Below are 20,276 nucleotides of genomic sequence, written 5' to 3' on the forward strand. Positions count from 1 at the left end.
ATGATAATCTCAATTTTGAATTATAAATATATAAAGAAAATAAACAACATTATATGATAAAGAGAGTACAAGAGGGATGGTACGGGGAGGGAGGAGGGAGGGGGGTTTAGGATGGGGAACACATGTATACCTGTGGCGGATTCATGCTGATGTATGGCAAAACCAATACAATATTGTAATTAACCTCCAATTAAAATAAATAAATTTATATTAAAAAAAAAGATCCCAAAGAGCCAAAGCTACAAAGATATAGTATAAAGAAATAAAGTCAGTATCTTATAAAAATTTTAAATGGAGTATAATCTGTAAAAATATTAAATTGCTATGGTATACACATGAAACTAATAATAATATTGTAAATCAACTATACTTCGATTTTTTAATAAAATAAAAACTTTAAACTAAAAAAAAAAAAAAGAGTACGGGGGGAAGCAATTACTTTTAGACAGAGAACAATGAGATAGAGAAAGTCATGAGCAAAACAGGGAAGGGAATTCCAGGTAGAAGAAAGAGCAAATGCCAGGACTCTGCAATAGAAAAGAGCCAGATGTGCTCAAATAATAGATTGTGGGTCAGGGTTACTGGAGCATATTGAAAGGGACATGTGGAACAAGGCAGTTCAGAAGCATGGGTGGAGTGAAGGCTATGGCCAAGTTTTGGACTTTATTCTTAAAACGAGAAGGTATTGAATAGCTTAAAAATAGACATGAAAGTATATAATTTACATTTTTTAAAAATAGCTTTACTGAGATATAATCCACATACTGTAAAATTCATCCTTTTTAAAGTGTACAGTTTAGCAGTTTCCAGTATGCTCCAGAGCTGTGCAATCATCACCACTATCTGATTTTAGAACATTTTCATTACCTCATAAAAGAAACCCCACTCCCCATTCTCTCCTACCCCCAGACCCTGACAACTACTGATCTACCTTCTCTGTGGATTTGCTTATTCTGTATATTTCATGTAAATGAAAACACAATATGTGGCCTTTTGTGTTGGTTTCTTTCACTTAGCATACAGTTTTCAGAGTTCATCTAGGTTATGACATGTATCAGTAGTTCATTCCTTTTCGAAAAGTTTTTTAGACTTATTTTATTTATTTGGCTGTGCTGAGTCTTAGTTGTGGAACACGGGGGCTTCTCTCTAGTTGCAGTGTGTGGGATTCTCTTGTTGCAGAGAAAGTCGTGGCTTATTTGCCCCCCAGCATGTGGGATCTTAAGTTCCCTGACCATGGATCAAAAGTGCATCCCCTGCATCGGAAGTCATATTCTTAACCACTGGACCACCCAGGGAAGTACCAGGACTTCGTTATTTTTTTTTATGGCTGAATAATAATGCATTCTATGAATATACTACTTTTATTTATCCATTCATCTGTTGATGGATATTTGCGTTGTTTAAGCTTTTTGTTCGGAGAAGGCAATGGCACCCCACTCCAGTACTCTTGCATGGAAAATCCCATGGGCGGAGGAGCCTGGTGGGCTACAGTCCATGGGGTCGCGAAGAGTTGGACACGACTGAGTGACTTCACTTTCACTTTTCACTTTCATACATTGGAGAAGGAAATGACAACCCACTCCAGTGTTCTTGCCTGGAGAACCCCAGGGACGGGGGAGCCTAGTGGGCTGCCATCTATGGGGTCACACAGAGTCGGACACGACTGAAGTGACTTAGCAGTAGCAGTAGCAGTAGCAGTAGCAGTAACCTTTTTGTTATTATGAAAAATGCTACTGTCAACCTTCATATAAAAGTTTTTGTGTGGATATAACTATCTGTTCTCTTGAACATATAACTAAGAATGGAATTATTGAGTCCTATGGTAACTCTATGTTTAACTTTTTAAGAAATTGCCTATGATCCCACTTCCTCTTTTGCATTTTTTCAAAATGGCTAAACAATTTTTCAATCCCACCAGCAATATATGGTTTGCCTCCACATCCTCGCCAACACCTGTCATTGTTGTCTTTTTTTTTTAGCCATTTGAGTGGGATAAAGGACATTGTGATTTTCATTTGCATTTTATAATTACTAATGATTTGGGCATCATTCCATGTATTTATTGGCCATTTTTATATCCTCTTTGAGAAAAATGTCCATTCAAATACTTTGCCCATTTGTAATTGGGTTTTCTGGTTTTTTTTATTTTTTTTTATTTTTGAGTTAGAAGAGTTCTTTATGTTTTCTAGATACAAAGTCCTTTACTGGATATATAACTTGCAAGTATTCCTCCTCATCATTGAAGCTGCCTTTTCACTTTCTTGATGGTATCCTTTGAAGTATAAAAGTTTTAAATTTTGATGAAATCTATTTACCTATTTTTCTTTTGTCCCTTGTACTTTTGTTGTTATACCTAATAAGGCTTTGTCTAACCCAAGGTCATAAATATTTACTCCTGTATTTTCTTCCAAGAGTTCATTGTTCTAGCTCTTACATTTAGGCCTATGATCCACTTAAATTAATTTTTGTACATGATGTGAGAAAGGGGGCACCACCTCATCTTTTGCATATAGATATCTACTTGTTGACACCATTGGTTGAAAAGATTTTTCTTTTCCCATTGAATGGTTTTGGCACCATTGTCAAGAATCAGTTGACGATAAATGTGAGGGTTTATTTACGGATTTTCAATTGTTTCCCTATGTCAGTCTTACGCCAGTGCCACATGGTCTAGATTGCTGTAGACTTGTAGTAAGTTTTGAAATTGAGAAATATGAGTCCCCCACTTTTGGTCCTCCTTTTCAAGATAATTTTGGCTATCCTTGTTCTCTTATGTTTCCACAAGAATTTTAGGATCAGCTTTTCAATTTCTGAAAAGAAGACAATCAGAATTTTAGTAGAAATAGTGTTGAATCTGAAGATTAATTTGTGGAATAGTCTCATCATAAGTCTTTTAAACCAAGAAAATAGGATGATTTCCCATTTCTTTATGTCTTCTTTAATCTCTTTCAACAATGCTTTGTGTTTTTCAGTATGCACGTCTTGCAATTCTTTTGTTAAGATTATTTTAAAGTATTGTATTTTATTCTTTTTGATGCTGTTGCAAATGGAACTTTAACCATTTCATTTTGGATGGCTCATTAGTGTACAGAAATATGACTGATTGTCATGTATTGATCTCATACCCACAACCTTGCTGAATTCATTTATTAATTCTGACAGCATGTGTGTGTGTGCCCTCCCCTTTTTTTCTTCTAACTGCCTTGGTTAGAGTCTCTATAACAGTCCTCAACAGGAGTGAAAAGAGCAGACATATTTCTCTTGTGCATGACCTTAGGGGTAAAGTTTTAAGTCTCTCACTATTAGGTATGACTTAGAAGTGTGTATTTTACAGATGTCCTTTATCAGGCTGAAGGAGTTACCTTCGATTCCTACTTTGTCAGTTATTTTTATCATGAAAGGATATAGTGTTTTGTCAATGGCTTTTTGGAGTCAATAGTATTACCATATGTGTTTTTGTCATTTATTCCATTAATATGATGTATCACATTGATTGACTTTAATATGTTGATTCAACTTTGTTTTTGCATTCTTGGGACAAGTCCCATTTGGTCATGGAGTATAATCCTTTAAATATGTTGCTACATGAAGTGTGCTAGTATTTTGTTAAGGATCTTTGCATTTATATTCATAAGGGATATTGGTCTACAGTTTTCTTGTGATGCTTTTGATTTTGGTATCAGAGTAATAGTGGTTTCATAGAACATATTAGGCAGTGTTCCCTCTTCTGTTTTCTTAGAAGAGTTTTTGCAAAGGATTACTATTCTTTTTTAGACATCTGGTAGGTTTCAACAGTGAAGCCATCTGGGCCTGAACTTCTCTTTGTGCCAAGATTGTTTTTATATTACTAATTCATTCTATTTACTTATTATAGGTCTGTTCAGATTGTCTATTTCGTCTTGAGTCAGTTTTGGTAGCTTGTGTCTTTTAAGAATTTGTCCATTTTTCCTATGTTATTTAATTTCTAAGTATACAGCAGTTCACACTGTTGTCTTACAATGCTTTTTTATTTCTGTAAGTTCAGCATTGATATCCTTTCTTTTTCTCCTGTATTGAGTAATTTGAGTCTTTTTTTTTTTTTTCTCCCTTGTTTGGTCTTGGTAAATGTTTGTCAATTTTATTGATCGTTGAGAATAAACTTTTGGTTTCAGAAAGTTTTCTCTGTTTTTAATTTTTTCATTATCTTCCACATTCATCTGAATTATTTTCTTTCTTCTTCTAACTTTGGATTTAGTTTGCTCTTCTTTTTGTAGTTGCTCAAAGTGGCAGTTTTTGTTGTTTAGTCTCTTAGTCGTGTCCAACTCTTTGCAACCTCATGGACTGCAAAACACCAGGTTTCCTTGTCCTTCACCATCTCCTGAAGCTTGCTCAAACTCATGTCCATTGAGTCGGTGATGCCATCTAACCATCTCATCCTCTGTCATTCCCTTCTCCTCCTGCCTTCAATTTTTCCCAGCATCAGGGTCTTTTCCAATGAGTCAGCTCTTTACATCACGTGGCCAAAGTATTGGAGCTTCAGCTTCAGCATCAGCCCTTCCAATGAATATTCAGGACTGATTTCCTTTTGGATGGACTGGTTTGATCTCCTTGCAGTCCAAGAGACTCTCAAGAGTCTTCTTCAACACCACAGTTCAAAAGCATCAATTTCTTTGGTGCTCAGCCTTCTTTATGGCCCAACTCTCACAGCCATACATGACTAATGGAAAAACCATAGCTTTGACCAGAGAGTCCTTTGTCAGCAAAGTAATGTCTCTGCTCTTTAATATGCTGCCTAGGTTTGTCATAGCTTTCCTTCCAAGAAGCAAGTGTCCATTGTTTCTCCATCTATTTGCCATGAAGTGATGGGATTGGATGCCAAGATATTTTGTTTTTTAATATTGTTTCTTTTTTTTTTTAATTTTATTTTTAAACTTTACATAATTGTATTAGTTTTGCCAAATATCAAAATGAATCCGCCACAGGTATACATGTGTTCCCCATCCTGAACCCTCCTACTTCCTCCCTCCCCATACCATCCCTCTGGGTTGTCCCAGTGCACTAGCCCCAAGCATCCAGTATCGTGCATCGAACCTGGACTGGCAACTCATTTCTTATATGATATTTACATGTTTCAACGTCATTCTCCCAAATCTTCCCACCCGCTCCCTCTCCCACAGAGTCCATAAGACTGTTCTATACATCAGTGTCTCTTTTGCTGTCTCGTACACTGGATTATTGTTACCATCTTTCTAAATTCCATATATATGCGTTAGTATACTGTATTGGTGTTTTCCCTTTTGGCTTACTTCACTCTGTATAATAGGTTCCAGTTTCATCCACCTCATTAGAACTGATTCAAATGTATTCTTTCTAATGGCTGAGTAATACTCCATTGTGTATATGTACCATAGCTTTCTTTTTTTTGTTTTTTTATTTTATTTTTAAACTTTACATAATTGTATTAGTTTTGCCAAATATCAAAATGAATCCATCACAGGTATACATGTGCTCCCCATCCTGAACCCTCCTCCCTCCTCCCTCCCCATACCATCCCTCTGGGTCGTCCCAGTGCACTAGCCCCAAGCATCCAGTATCGTGCATCGAACCTGGACAGGCATCTCGTTTCATACATGATATTTTACATGTTTCAATGCCATTCTCCCAAATCTTCCCACCCTCTCCCTCTCCCACAGAGTCCATAAGACTGTTCCATACATCAGTGTCTCTTTTGCTGTCTCGTACACAGGGTTATTGTTATCATCTTTCTAAATTCCATATATATGCATTAGTATACTGTATTGGTGTTTTTCCTTCTGGCTTACTTCACTCTGTATAACAGGCTCCAGTTTCATCCACCTCATTAGAACTGATTCAAATGAATTCTTTTTAATGGCTGAGTAATACTCCATTGTGTATATGTACCACAGCTTTCTTATCCATTCATCTGCTGATGGACATCTAGGTTGCTTCCATGTCCTGGCTATTATAAACAGTGCTGCGATGAACACTGGGGTACACATGTCTCTTTCCCTTCTGGTTTCCTCAGTGTGTATGCCCAGCAGTGGGATTGCTGGATCATAAGGCAGTTCTATTTCCAGTTTTTTAAGCAATCTCCACACTGTTCTCCATAGTGGCTGTACTAGTTTGCATTCCCACCAACAGTGTAAGAGGGTTCCCTTTTCTCCACACCCTCTCCAGCATTTATTATTTGTAGACTTTTGGATCGCAGCCATTCTGACTGGTGTGAAATGGTACCTCATAGTGGTTTTGATTTGCATTTCTCTGATAATGAGTGATGTTGAGCATCTTTTCATGTGTTTGTTAGCCATCTGTATGTCTTCTTTGGAGAAATGTCTATTTAGTTCTTTGGCCCATTTTTTGATTGGGTCATTTATTTTTCTGGAGTTGAGCTGTAGGAGTTGTTTGTATATTTTTGAGATTAGTTGTTTGTCAGTTGCTTAATTTGCTATTATTTTCTCCCATTCTGAAGGCTGTCTTTTCACCTTGCTAATAGTTTCCTTTGATGTGCAGAAGCTTTTAAGGTTAATTAGGTCCCATTTGTTTATTTTTGCTTTTATTTCCAATATTCTGGGAGGTGGGTCATAGAGGATCCTGCTGTGATGTATGTCAGAGAGTGTTTTGCCTATGTTCTCCTCTAGGAGTTTTATAGTTTCTGGTCTTACGTTTAGATCTTTAATCCATTTTGAGTTTATTTTTGTGTATGGTGTTAGGAAGTTTCAAGCCAGCTTTTTCAATTCTTTTTTTACTTTCATTGAGAGGCTCTCTAGTTCTTCTTCACTTTCTGCCATCAAAAAGCGATGTCATTTGTGTATCTGAGGTTACTGATATTTCTCCCAGCAATCTTGATTCCAGCTTGTGCTTCATCCAGTCCAGCATTTCTCATGATGTACTCTGCATATAAGTTAAATAAGCAAGGTGACAATATACAGCCTTGACGTACTCCTTTCCCAATCTGGAAGCAGTCTGTTGTTCCACGTCCAGTTCTAACTGTTGCTTCTTGACCTGCATACGGATTTCTCAGGAGGCAGGTAAGATGGTCTGGTATTCCCATCTCTTTCAGAATTTTCCACAGTTTGTTGTGATCCCCACAGTCAAAGGCTTTGGCATAGTCAATAAAGCAGAAGTAGATGTTTTCCAGGAACTCTCTTGCTTTTTCTATGATCCAATAGATGTTGGCAATTTGATCTCTGGCTCGTCTTTTCTAAATCCAGCTTGAACATCCGGAAGTTCTTGGTTCACGTACTGTTGAAGCCTAGCTTGCAGAATTTTGAGTGGCAGTTTAGGATATTGATTAAATAAATTTTTTTAATATAAGAGGTTACAGGTAAATTTCTAACTAAGCCTTTTCACTTTATCCCATAAATTTTAGAATGCTTAGTTTTCATTTTCATTAATCTCAAAGTCTTTTCTTATTTCTTTTGTGATTTCTTCTCTGACCCATTTGTTATTTGCACATATTTGTGAATTCTCCAAATTTCTTTCTGTTAATCATTTCTAACTTTATTCTGTCATAGTCTGAGAACATACTTTGCATGTTTTGAATCCTTCTAACCTTTTGTGGCTTGTTTTGTGGCTTAAAGTATGGTTTATCCTAGAAGATGCTTCATGTTGCTTGAGAAGAATGTCTATTCTACAGTTGTTGAGTGCTCTAGAGATACTTGTTACATCTCATTAGTTTTCAGTATTATTCAAATGTTTTATTTCCTTTGAGTTTTTGTGTTTAGTTCAGTTCAGTTCAGTTCAGTCACTCAGTCGTGTCCAACTCTTTGTGACCCCATGAACCACAGCACGCCAGGCTATCACCAACTGCTGGAGTCTACCCAAACCCATGTCCATTGTGTCGGTGATGCCATCCAACCACCTCATCCTCTGTCATCCCCTTTTCCTCCTGCCCTCAATCTTCCCCAGCATCAGGGTCTGCTAGGATTCCCATTAGTGTATATTGGTAGACTTGTTGTTTCCTACAAGTTTCTGAGGCTCTGCTCCTTTTTAAAATTATTTTGCCTTTCTGTTCCTAAAAATAGTTAATCAATGTATCTTCAAGTTTGCTGATTCTTTCTTTTGCTAATTGAAATATGCTCTTGAGTTCCTTTAGTGAATTTTTCATTTCATTATTGTATTTTTTAATTCTGGAATTTTTATTTTTTATATTTTCTGTCTTTATATTGCTAATAATTTTGGAAATATCACTTTCATACTTTTTACATGAGCCCCTTTATTTATTTAAACTTTTTACAATAGCTGATTTAATAAGCCTAATGTCTGAGATTTCTTGGGAATAGTTTGTATTGACTTCTTTTTTTTTTTTCTTGTGCTTGAGCTGCACTTACCCATTTCTTTACAATATTATGACTTTGTGGAAAACTGAACATTTAAAATAATATATAATGCTGAAAATCAGATCCTACTCTCCTCCAAGAGTTTGTATTGTTGCTGTTCATTTAGTTACATTTCACGACTAATTGTGTGAAGTTGTATTCTTTATTGTGCAGGACTGCTGAAGGCTCTGCTTGATTAGCTTAGTGTTCAACTAATGAATGGACAGAGATTTCCTTAAATGCATTAAAACAACATCTCTCAGCCTTCATCAGAGGTTCTGTGTGTTTGCTGGGGCTTTCTGTTAACACTCCAACAGGCAGTTGACAACTCTACCTTAGCCTTCACTTACTGATTGTGTGCAGATCATCAAGGTGAGACAAAGGTGTTACTGGGATCTTCTCATGCCTTTCCTGGGCATGTACATTGTGCTATATATATGTATGGCCTTCCAGATTCCCAGAAATATGTCATAGCTTTTAAAATTCCCCTTTGACATCTCCTTTCACAGTTTTTCTTTAAAGATTTTTGGCCATCAGTCTCTTGTTAGCTTCAACTGATAGTGCTACCATAGGTAGCTGTGATTTCAAAAAATTGCCATTGACTGTTTTTGACAAATTCCCTAGGGATAGAGTTGCTCACAGAAAGCAGAGCTCTGCATCAGATAAATATAATCACTAAGATTGGAGCATTTCTTATATTTTTTGGACATTTTAAAAATATTCAGGTTTACTGTGATATAGTCACATACAATAAAATCCATTCCCTTTGTTTTTTGTTGACATATAGTTGATACACAAAGTTGTGTTAGTTTCAGGTGTACAGCAAAGTAATTCAGACAAACATACGTATATATAGGCTTCCCCAGTGGCTCAGTGGTAAAGAATCTGCATACAATGCAGGAGATGGAGACAAGGGTTCAATCCCTGGGTCAGGAATATCCCCTGGAGGAGGTCCTGGAAACCTACTCCAGTATTCTTGCCTGGAGAATCCCATGGACAGAGGAGCCTGGTGGGCTACAGTCCATAGGGTTGCAAAGAGTTGGACACGACTAAAGCAACTGAGTGCATGCGTGCGCACACGCATGCGCACGCGCACACACACACACACACATACACGAACATGTATCTTTCTGAATTTGAGTTTTCTCCTGCTAAATGTTCAGGAATGGGATGGAGAAAAGACTCAAAGTAAAAAGGGATGAGGTACATGGAAACCCCAAAAGAGAATGCCTAGTTCTCTGTGTGGTTTTGGCCTTTACTTAGCTGGGGATGTTACTCACTTACCAAGTAAGTTACTACACTTACTTAGGTGGAGGGGACTATCAAGAATTCTAATTTCATCATGTTGGAAACCTTTTAGGTTAAGAAGAATTATGCTTCCTATACAGCAAGCTATCAGAACTAACACACTTCAAAATGTAAATTTATTCATCCTTTTTCATGGATGCTCAGAGTTTCCCACACAAATATTGATTTCTACATGTTCAACAAAATGCCACCATCAGGCAGATCTACCATGGACTGTATATCTGTGGGCAGAGTCCTCTAAGTCGAGTATTCATCTTCTCCCCCTTGTACTGACAAGTTGAACAGGAGACACTTTGCTTTGCCAGCCTTCAACTTAAGACAGAACCTAATTGTCTCCTGGCTTTGATCAGAGAGGGTCTTTGGAAAGTTTAACAGGTCAGAATGAACTTGATTGCCAGACAGAAACCAGCATGCCAAAAATAAAGCATTAACCAAAGCCAAAAAAACAGTGTTGGCTGAGGCATGACTTGGTATGGGGCTCTAGGTATTTTGAACAGCCGGGTTTGATGGAAGCAATTAGGAACAGCAGTAATTGCCTGTCAGGCAACATTGCCATTTGCTGAGGACAGAGCTGATACTTTTAGACACAAAGGCTGTTGGGCCTCCATTGTAGCCTTTCATACTTTTGGAGACTGTCTTCTGGTTTCCATTACAATGAAGCTCAAGCTGCCGACCCCATTAAAGTGTCAAGGTGGGAGGGAAACAAGGTCTTGAAAAGAGTCTTTCAAGGCTATTGCCATGGTTGGTTTTATTTAAAGAGTAAGGTTCCCATACACACTTATTTTACCTTTTCTTTCCCTTAAGTGATGAAAGCACCAAGTCCCTTAGCCCTATCACCAAGGAGCTGAGGAGCTGAAGATTTTGTTCTCTGTGCAGCAGGGCTATAGTCAGGTCCAATCTGTTTCCTTCTGTTCCTCCCTATACGTAGAATACGGAGTTCAGGTGCCCCAGAGCAACTTTTCTGCACAAGTCCTTTAAACAGTGACTCTCAACCATTCACACAGTTTTAAAAACCCAATTCCACAACTAGAAATGCTGTGGTAATCTGGAATTCCCCTTTCCCTCCTGTCTTCAGAAATACTTGATCATAAGCAGCTATTCTTTCATCAGATTATTTTCAAATTCAGAGCCAAGTAAAAAAGAAAAGTATCCAGCCTCAGGGCTAGAAAGGATTGCAGTAATACATGTAATGTGTTCTTAGGAAGTATAGGCTTGCTAGTAAAGAGGCAACCTTAAGCTCCCTAGAGAATAAGTAAAATGCCCAGGCACATTCACAGGCAGTATAAGCATTGCCGATATTAGAGTCACTCTTTACTTTGGAGAATGTAACTGAAACAAACCAAAAGAGAAACACTGATCTGGAAGCCTGGAAACTTGGGTCTCATCATAGTATTTACCTTTTATAAGCTATGCATCCTAGAGCATAATTTTAACTTTGTTTTGTTTAGAACTATACAACCAGGACCTAAAAGATTACCTGGTACTTAGCAGGCACTTGGCAGATACATGCTGTTTAGATTTTTTTTTGAATCTCAGAGTACTAATCAGCAATATGGGGCTATACTAGTTTTCCAAGGTTTCCATAACAAAGTATGACAAACTAGGTGGCTCAAAATGACAGAAATTTTTCTCTCTCAATTCTGGAAGACAGAAGTCCAACACTAGGATGACAGTAGGTCCATGTTCCAACTGAAGTCTGCAGGGGAGAATTCATCCTTGCCTCTTCCTAGCTTCTGGTGGTGGCTGTCAGATCTGGCTATTTCTTGGCTTGGCTTATAGCTGCATCACTCCAATCTCTGGCTCTGTTGTTACATGGCATTCTCTCTGTGTTTTCTTTTTCCTCTTTTTGTAAGGACACCAGTCATGGATTAAGGATCCACCCGCTATGGTATGAGCTCATCTTAACTAATTACATCTGCAACAATCCTATTTCCAAAGAAGTTCACACTCTGAGGTGCTGCTGGTTAGGACTTCAACATATCTTCTGCAGGGACACAATTCAACTCATTACAGGGATAATTCATGTTGTCTAATCCATCTCAGCATTTGTTATGAGGACTCAGTAGGATAATGCATGGGAAAAGTCTTTAAAATTACAAATTATTATTCACATACCTGGAAGAGTTTCTTCCCCTTACTATTTACTGTGAGGATGCAGTAATATTACACGAAACTTAAACTGTCAGCTTTAATACTTCATAGGTCATCACCAGTATGCTCACCTGCACTGCAGGAGACATGGGTTTGATCCCTGGGTCAGGAAGATCCCCTAGAGTAGGAAATGGCAATCCACTCCAGTATTCTTACCTGGGAAATCCCATGGACAGAGGATCCTGGTGGGCCACAGTCCATAGGGTCACAAGAGTTGGACCTGACTTAGTGACTAAACCACCACCAGCACTAACACACAAACTCCACTTTAGACTGTGAAGTGGCCAGGGAAAGAGCTACTATCCCTATTCTAGAGGTGAAAAAAACTGAGACATTAAATTAAATGATATAATCAAAGGCACATGGTCTGAGAGCGAAAGAATTGCTACTATATGTCAGGGTGTCAGCCTCCTGGTTGTGATACTTTTTAGCTCAGCATAATGCTAGGATGACAATTCCTCCTGGGAGCTTTCATTTTCTCAACATTTGGTAGCCTGCTGCAGAGAACCAGAGTTCATTACCTGATCAACCGAAACTTGAGGTATTATGAAACTTCTGTTCAACTGGATCTCTCTCTCTGTACTGTGGTGCTGGAAGTGCAATGCAGGGAAGAGAGAAGGGAATGGTAAAAAAAAAAAAAAAAAAAAAGGATGAGGGTAAGGAGTAATTACAATGAGTAGGTGAACTCACAACTCAGCCAACAAGGCATGAATTAAGTGTGGTGTATAGGATAATTAGCAGCCATTTAGTGCAGGAAAATTGCTACCAGCTGTTCAAAACCCAAGACTGTGGGACTGATCTGTAAATGGTTATCTGAATAAGCAGGCAGACAGCTAAAACATGAAGCTGTGCCCCAGGTCCGAAAGGCTGTGTTTTGTTTTCCAGAGAAAGCCTTGTCCTAGATGAATCCATTATGCTTATTAATTACTGTTAATGCAAACTTAATGGCCTGACCAAAGGCTCCCAGAGAACACTGGGTCATAGATCTGTGGGGAATTAGACCAATAAAGGGGAAAACAGGAACGTCAGAGGCTTGAAATCCACAGACTATTCTCAATATGGACCTCCAACATTCTTCATGAGAGCCCAGTCAACAAGCACAATCTTATCCATCAAATGCCGTTCCTCATTTCCCTCTGCCTACCTCTCAGCAGATTAGTGTAAGCACTATTCCAAACAGTCTGAGACCTACCTTCAATTTAGCACCTAAATGCAGTTGATTTACTTGGGAACCTACAGAATAACAGCTACAAAATATAGGCATAAAATATACAAGATGACCCTAGAATGTCTTATCATGCCTGAAAGCAAGGGCACTGTCAAAGACTATGCAAGTCAAGTCAGAAGGTCAAAAGTCAGCTCAAAGAGGCTACTGCTGCTGCTGCTAAGTCACTTCAGTTGTGTCCAACTCTTCGTTCATGGGGTTGCAAAGAGTCAAGACACGACTAGGCATGCACATATGCAACAACATAAAAAGAGAGACAAAAGGATGTTTATTCCTCCTGATAAAACAACACATCACTACCTGTAAAAGATCCTTGTAAAAAGTCACACTAGATCAAACTTCTAGAGCTAAATACCAATTTAAGGAAATGCAAAGAACATAGAAACATGTCAAATGCTACTACAGGCATGCAATCAGAAAAATCCAGGATGTGGGAAATTCCACAGGACAAATTATTTGGCTTCTTCAACAAATAAATTATAGTGAAAGGAAAAAATAGGGAAGGGAAACTGTGACTGATTGAATTCTTGGCCTCTGTTATTCACCCCTTTCTACATTCACACCCAAGCCATGCCTTACTGTGGGAAGAGAGCACCTCTTTGCCTTTGAATCTAAGTTTGGCATTGAGAAGTGCTTAAATAAAAGAATTCAGTAAAAGTGACAGTGAAAGCTCTGGTCTAAGGCCTTAAGAGGGCTCTTAGGTTTCCACTCAATCTCTTACACTCCAGCTCTTGCCTTGGGAAGAGTTTCCCCCCTTCAGCCTGGACAGTGAGCACATCAATGGCAATAACAATGGACTGACAACAGGAAGCCACAGTCCAATATTCTAGACAAGATGTACAACCCCGAGAAGGGGAAAGCATCCTCTCCACTCCTACTCACAACATGATCTGCCACCACAACCACAGCTATGACTACATTACATTTCCTGACTTCTCTAAAGATGGAGTGAACCCTGAAGAAAGTGATTAAAGAACAAGAAAGAAAGAGTGAAATATCTCATTCAAATACACTTAAAATAATTTTTAGTTTCCAATCTAATCTATCTAGTTACCAAAGTTAGTAAAATACATCCATGAACTGACCCCTGTGACAGAATCTTTTATTATTGTGGCAAAGAAAAATAGAACATGTCTTCATCATCACAGGTTAAAATATTTATATAGAATGTCTCTGGATAGAGACATAAATGGGTAGAGATGAATATGAATATTTCTTATATGCAACTCTCCTGCAAGAAGGTCAACTGCTTTTGAACTTGGGATATTAGTTCAGGTTCCAAGTTTGAGCTCCTTCCCTGTAAGAAGGAAACAAGTTGCTCCATGTCAGCAACCTGGCAGGACCTTGGGATCCAAATGTTGGGAGTCAGGGGGATCAATACACTTTAATCAAAAAGGCAGATGTGCTCAGTTGAATCCTTTAACTTTTAAGGTCAGAATTTATTGTGGAAATTTTGTAGTCTGGAGCAAGATGGGGAACATAAGAAAAGATTCTCTGCTATACGTCTTCACTTTCTTGCCAGAGAAAACCAACTGGGAGAAACATTAAAAGAACAGGGCCACACTTGAACCACCAACCCAACAGCCCCCAGAGTCACTTCAATTAGTAGTTTATCTAGAAGTTGTTAAGTTATGTGATGGTCTCTCCCATCCCAGGAACTTCAGAGCTTATAAACCATGGAAGGTCAAGAGTTCCAAACATGGCTTTAGCAATCTCAGGTCCCATGTGTTCTTCCAGAACCTTGCCACTCCCCATCAAGAAGTAGAATCTATTTTCCCTCCCTTGGGTTGAGCAAGACATTATGGCTAATTTGATGAATATAATTCAGTGGAAGTGACACTGTGTGACTGAGCTGTGGTATTAGTCTTGTCTTGTCCTTGGACCGGGATTTACACCATCAGCTCCCCTGGTTCTTAGGGCTTCAGACTCAGATTGGAATTACACGTCTGGTTTTCTGGGTCTCCAGCCTGAGATGGCAGCTTATGGGACTTCTCAGTCTCCATCATCTTTCTCCCTCTCTCACTAAACACACACGCACACATCCTTTTTGTTCTGTTTACCTGGAGAATCTTACTAATACAAGTATTTATTGAGCAATTACTAAATGTAAATCCAATGCTCTAAACACGAATGATCTCATTTAATCTTCATATCAGGGACTTCCCTGGCGATCCAGTGGTGAAGACTATGCACTTTCAACATAGGGACTTGTGTTCAATCCCTGGTTGGAGAACTAAGATTCCACATGCTGTGAGGTGTGGCCAAAAAAAAAAAAAAAAAACCACCCAGAAATAATCTTCACACCCAACTGGAGATAGAAACTATTTTCTCTTTCACATTTTACACATGAGAAAACTGAGAAACAGGGGTTAAGCTATTTGCCAAGTTCACAAAGCCAGTTAACTAGCAGAGCAGGGGTTCAAACAGACCAGTTCAGGTGCCACACTCTGGAATTTCTTTAGGTGGCCTTTTAAATCTCAGATACTTTCATCTAGAAAAAACAACAACAGACAGCTTGGGTTAACAAAAGTAGTTTTAAATGCAACTTATTTCATGTAAATGTGTTTGAATTTCTCCATGACTGTTCTTGACTGCATCCTGGCCTAGACACTAGACCTAATTAATCATCTCTTTGGGTCCCCTTATTCTTTGTGGCAGCTACAATCCCCTTCTAGACACAAAACCTTCAAGTCCTGCCCTAAGAGGAAAGCCAGGGGAGAAAAGGAGGGGTCTTGTTCCTGTTTGAATCAATTGTTTACTTAACCCTGTGGCTGAATTATAAACAGTTTGTTGGTTTGTTTTTTTTTTTTTTTTAAGGCTAAGGAGAGTTAAATTGGTTCAACGTAATGACTTAGAAGGGAGAGGGCTAAAGTCTGTCTGGGATTTCAAATGTGCAGGAATGTGCTCATCTTTTTTCCATATGTTTTGGCTTTTCTTTCATACTATATTAAAAGTAGCTATGAAGAAGGGGAAGAATGAGAGAGGTAGAAGAGGAGATGGAGATGAATATGAGGGGAGAGGGAGAAAAATGAAGGAGGAGGAAAAGAAGGAAGCAGTTCCAGACACATCGCCCAACCCTTTAGAGATTCTAAATATAAAGTTCATGTTTGTTATACCTGGGGAAGAAGCTGATAGTCTCAGTTAAGGCAGCACTGAAATATTCACATTACACTGAAATTACTGAAAGACTTGCAAACCAGTTGGTTAATACCCATTGCTCCCAGCCTCCTGAGTGCTCCACTGTCACACTTCCTATGATGGAGACCTCCACACCACCTAGCAACCAAAGGGCAAACTTGATACTGCAGAGGGCTCTTGGGACCCACTCCATTACTGAGGTGGCACTGCCCGATCTTCCTGCCTATTAGTGTTAGTCACAAAGTTGTGTTTGACTCTTTGTGACCCCATGAATTTAGCCCACCAGCTCCTCTGTCCATTAAATTCTCCAGGCAAGAATACTAGAATGGGTAGCAATCCCTTCTCCAGGGGATCTTCCCAACCCAGGGATAGAACCCATGTCTCCTCCACTGCAGGTGGATTCTTTACCGTCTGAGTCACCAGGGAAGCCTCTTTCTGCCTACAGTTTGTTAAATATTTTAACTATCATTTCTGGACAGAAAAACCTATCCTGCAGCCTTGGAATCAGGTTGTTATTATCTTAAGTTTTCCTTGCTTTGTTCACCTTTGACTGTCCCTGGCTGAGCATCCAATGGTCTGAGACCACCAGTAACCTGGTCAATTTGGATGTCACCAGTCAACTTGCCTTTGGCCATCTGCTCAAGACAAACAAAGCCAGATGAAAGGTGTGCCATCTTGAAACTGGGGATGGAAGTCATTTAGAAACTGAGAGAGTAGGAAATGGAAACGGTTCTATAAAGTTCTCAGGGTAAGAAGAAAAACCAGAGGCTTTCTAGTTCAAATAACATAAATGCATACAATGACTCCCTGTTCAGGGTGCTAGACAGTTCACATGATATTCCACAGTTTGTAAAATGCTTTCACATCCATGATCTCACCTGATCATCATGACAAATCTTTCAGTAGGCAGGACAGGGGTAATGGTTCCAGTTTCACAGAAAAGGACCTGATGGGACATGCAAAGGTCCTAGAGCTAAGTTTTGAACTGTGATGTGTAGACGCCAAGTCCAGCCCTCCATGGTGCCTTCTCAGTGACAAGCAGCAGCTGCTGCTGCTGCTGCTACTAAATCACTTTAGTAGTGTCTGACTCTGTGTGACCCCATAGACGGCAGCCCAATAGGCTCCCCCGTCCCTAGGATTCTCCAGGCAAGAACACTGGAGTGGGTTGCTATTTCCTTCTCCAATGTATGAAAATGAAAAGTGAAAGTGAAGTCGCTTAGTCACTCAGTCCGGTTGCTCTTAGTGACCCCATGGACTGCAGCCTACCAAGCTCCTCCGTCCATGGGATTTTCTAGGCAAGAGTACTAGAGTGGGTTGCCATTGCCTTCTCTGGTGACAAGCAGGGAAGTACCCAAAAACAGCAGTCAAGTTGAGTCTGACATCAATAAAATTCTCTGGGTTTTTATAAGCACGTTACTCAGCTTGATTCTACTTTTCCTTCATTGCTTGTGTGTCCTGAACGATAACCATGTGAGGACATCAGACAACACATTGCTGCCTACATTTTAAAATGAGGAAATGGGATCCCAAGGACATTCAGTGATTGACAAGGCCACACACACTGGGTGACAGCACAGCCAGGCTACGGTGTCAACGTTCTGAATCCTTCTCCAGTGCTCATCACCACCCTGTACCACCCACTGCTGTACACACACCTCATGCCCTTCCAAACAAGGAAGGAGACAGTTTGGGTAAAGAAAATACTGAATGATCAGCCACTGATTCTCCAGCGTTATGGGAACACAGATGATCTACAACATGAAATAACCAAGAAGAATTTATCATTTAAGAACACGCTCTTAGGTAGGAAATCTACCTCTTCCATTATCCTGTGTTCTGCTTCCAATGAAAAGTAAGAAAGGAGGCTAAAAAAATGAATGCTTACTGCTTCCACTACATTATCTTATCTAACCATGATAACAACTGTTACGCAAGAATACTATCATCCACTTCTATCTACTTCACATGAATGAGGAAATAGGTTCTGAGGCATTTGTTCGGTCGTACAGGCAAGAATTTGCCTTCCCAAATACTCATGAACTTTGTAAGGAAGTGCCCCTTTAACATGATCCAGCTTTGCCATTAGAAGGGACGAGTATGAATTCTGGTTCCACTTCTCAGCTCTTGTGTGATCCAGAACCAGTTATTATCTTATTCCCTGAAATTGTTTCTTCATTTATAAATACTGCAGGTAATATACCCTCTTCTCAAGAAGGTTAAGAGGATTAATAGCAATAGCTAACATGTGTTGAGTGTTTGCTGCATGCTAGGTGCTATTTTACACTCTTTCCATTTATTATCTCCATCAACTGCTCTGAACATCTCTATGGGATTGGGCACTACTTTTCAGCCCCATTCTCCAGGTGAGAAATCTGAAGCCCAAAGCATTTAAGGGACACCTCCAAGTTAGGAGGTGGAAGGGCTAGTATTTTAAGTCAAGGAGTCTGATTCCACAGTCTAAGACATAATAAGAGCTCAATAAACAGTGTCTGTTTCATCGTTAGGACTGGTAGTTGAGGTGAGTGTGAAATGAGCAAGTCACTGGGACCAACCTACACAATAGCTTAAATTACCCACCTAAGGTGCATAGATGGGAAAAAGTCAAGGAATCCTTCACGGACACAGAGGTAGCGTAAGCATTGACAGGTTTTAAATTACTTGATGGAGGCCTCAGAGAGAAAGAGGTCACCTGCTCCACCTCCTAGCACACACAGGGTCCCACCTCATCTGTGGAGGGTTTGGGGCTCCCAGGCCTTGTCTCTTCTCTAGGCTTGGGTAGGAGGATGATCTCAAGGAAGGGAGCATGGGTTTTAGAAACATTCAGAAGACAGAAGAGTCTGATTGTTAAAGAACAAAACACTTTAAATAAATAAACTGAAGGCTATATGGACATAGTTATGCAAACACACATAGGCTTTTCACAATTTTTCTTTTATCTTTCACATACTTCGCAAACACTCTCCTTGCAGCTGGCAAGCTGTTCCTCATTTTCCCACTCAGCTGAATGCCAACTGTCCCACTCCCACCCCCACCCCCAGTCTCTCATAACAGCTTAAGCTTCCAAGAGACAGCTTGACTCAAAATGCCATCCAGTCTTATGCCAGAGGGAGGACTAAGACTTGTCCAGCAGGAAGGGACAGAAAAGACAACAGCCAGAACCACCGTCCCAGTAGAACTGTAAGAACATGAGCACCTGCAGGGCATTTCTGCCCAAAGGTGGGCCTGCAACCTCTGAAGATTACTAGCCTATCAGTGAGTATGCCATGGGGCAAAAGGGTCTTTAGTATAAGTTTCTGGCCTCAACTTATGTTAAAAGTTAAATGTATGAGACAAATCAAGCAATTCATGTTACTTGTCTGTATCTTGTTTTTCCTCTTTTAATGGTGTATCATAAGTACCTCACGTTGTCCTAAATTCCACTCCTATTTTAGGAAACCTCAGAAACTCAAGGGGGAATGACCCTGAAAATCTGAAAGCTCTCCGACTTACTTTTCTTGGATTCAGATTCCTATGTCACCTGTCAATTTTGTCTATAATGTATTTACTTCTGTCCCAATTATGTCACCTGAAGCCACATTCAACTGTAAAAAAAAAATTGAGAAATTTAAGTGTGATGCTCTTAAATGGGAATTGTGCTTCCATTTATACAAAATAATTTTAAAATCATTTGTGTGTGTGTGACTGAATAAGCGTGAAAGTGCATGAAAAAATACATATCAGGTCATTAAAACTGTTTATGTGGGGTGAGGAAGTACAGACAAAGAAGGGAGGCAAGTATCTTTCATAACAATTTCTGCTTTTTGTATAATAATGTTTTTGCATAATAACTTTTACTTACATGCTTTTCCAGTTTTTAGGAGCTACCCACATTCCTCGGCTGGTGTCCCCCTTCTCTATCCCCAAAGCCAGCAATGACTCCGTGGAGTCTTTTTCACATCATATCACTTTGACACTGACAGTGACTCAATGTACACACTGAAGGATGCTGGTGACTACATTGGGCCCGCCTGAATAATTTAAAATTATCTTCCCATTTTAAGGTCAGATGATTAATAACCTTAGTTCTATCTGCTTCTTTCATTCCCATTTGTCATGTAACCTAACATTTCACAGGTTTTGGAGATTAGGATGTGGAC

The 20,276-nt window shown here is 39.3% G+C and overlaps 1 long non-coding RNA gene across 1 annotated transcript in view; it reads right to left on the minus strand.

Annotated features, from left to right (window-relative positions):
* Window positions 1-14,307: 14,307 nt before the first annotated feature.
* Window positions 14,308-20,276, minus strand: part of LOC104975179 (uncharacterized) — a 108,101-nt gene continuing 102,132 nt past the window's right edge. Inside the window, exon 5 of the long non-coding RNA XR_009491903.1 lies at window positions 14,308-15,493. This is a non-coding gene — a long non-coding RNA (uncharacterized lncRNA). The remainder of the gene's footprint in view (window positions 15,494-20,276) is intronic.

This window comes from Bos taurus, chromosome 20, assembly GCF_002263795.3.
Source record: "Bos taurus isolate L1 Dominette 01449 registration number 42190680 breed Hereford chromosome 20, ARS-UCD2.0, whole genome shotgun sequence".
NCBI classification, from domain to species: domain Eukaryota; kingdom Metazoa; phylum Chordata; class Mammalia; order Artiodactyla; family Bovidae; genus Bos; species Bos taurus.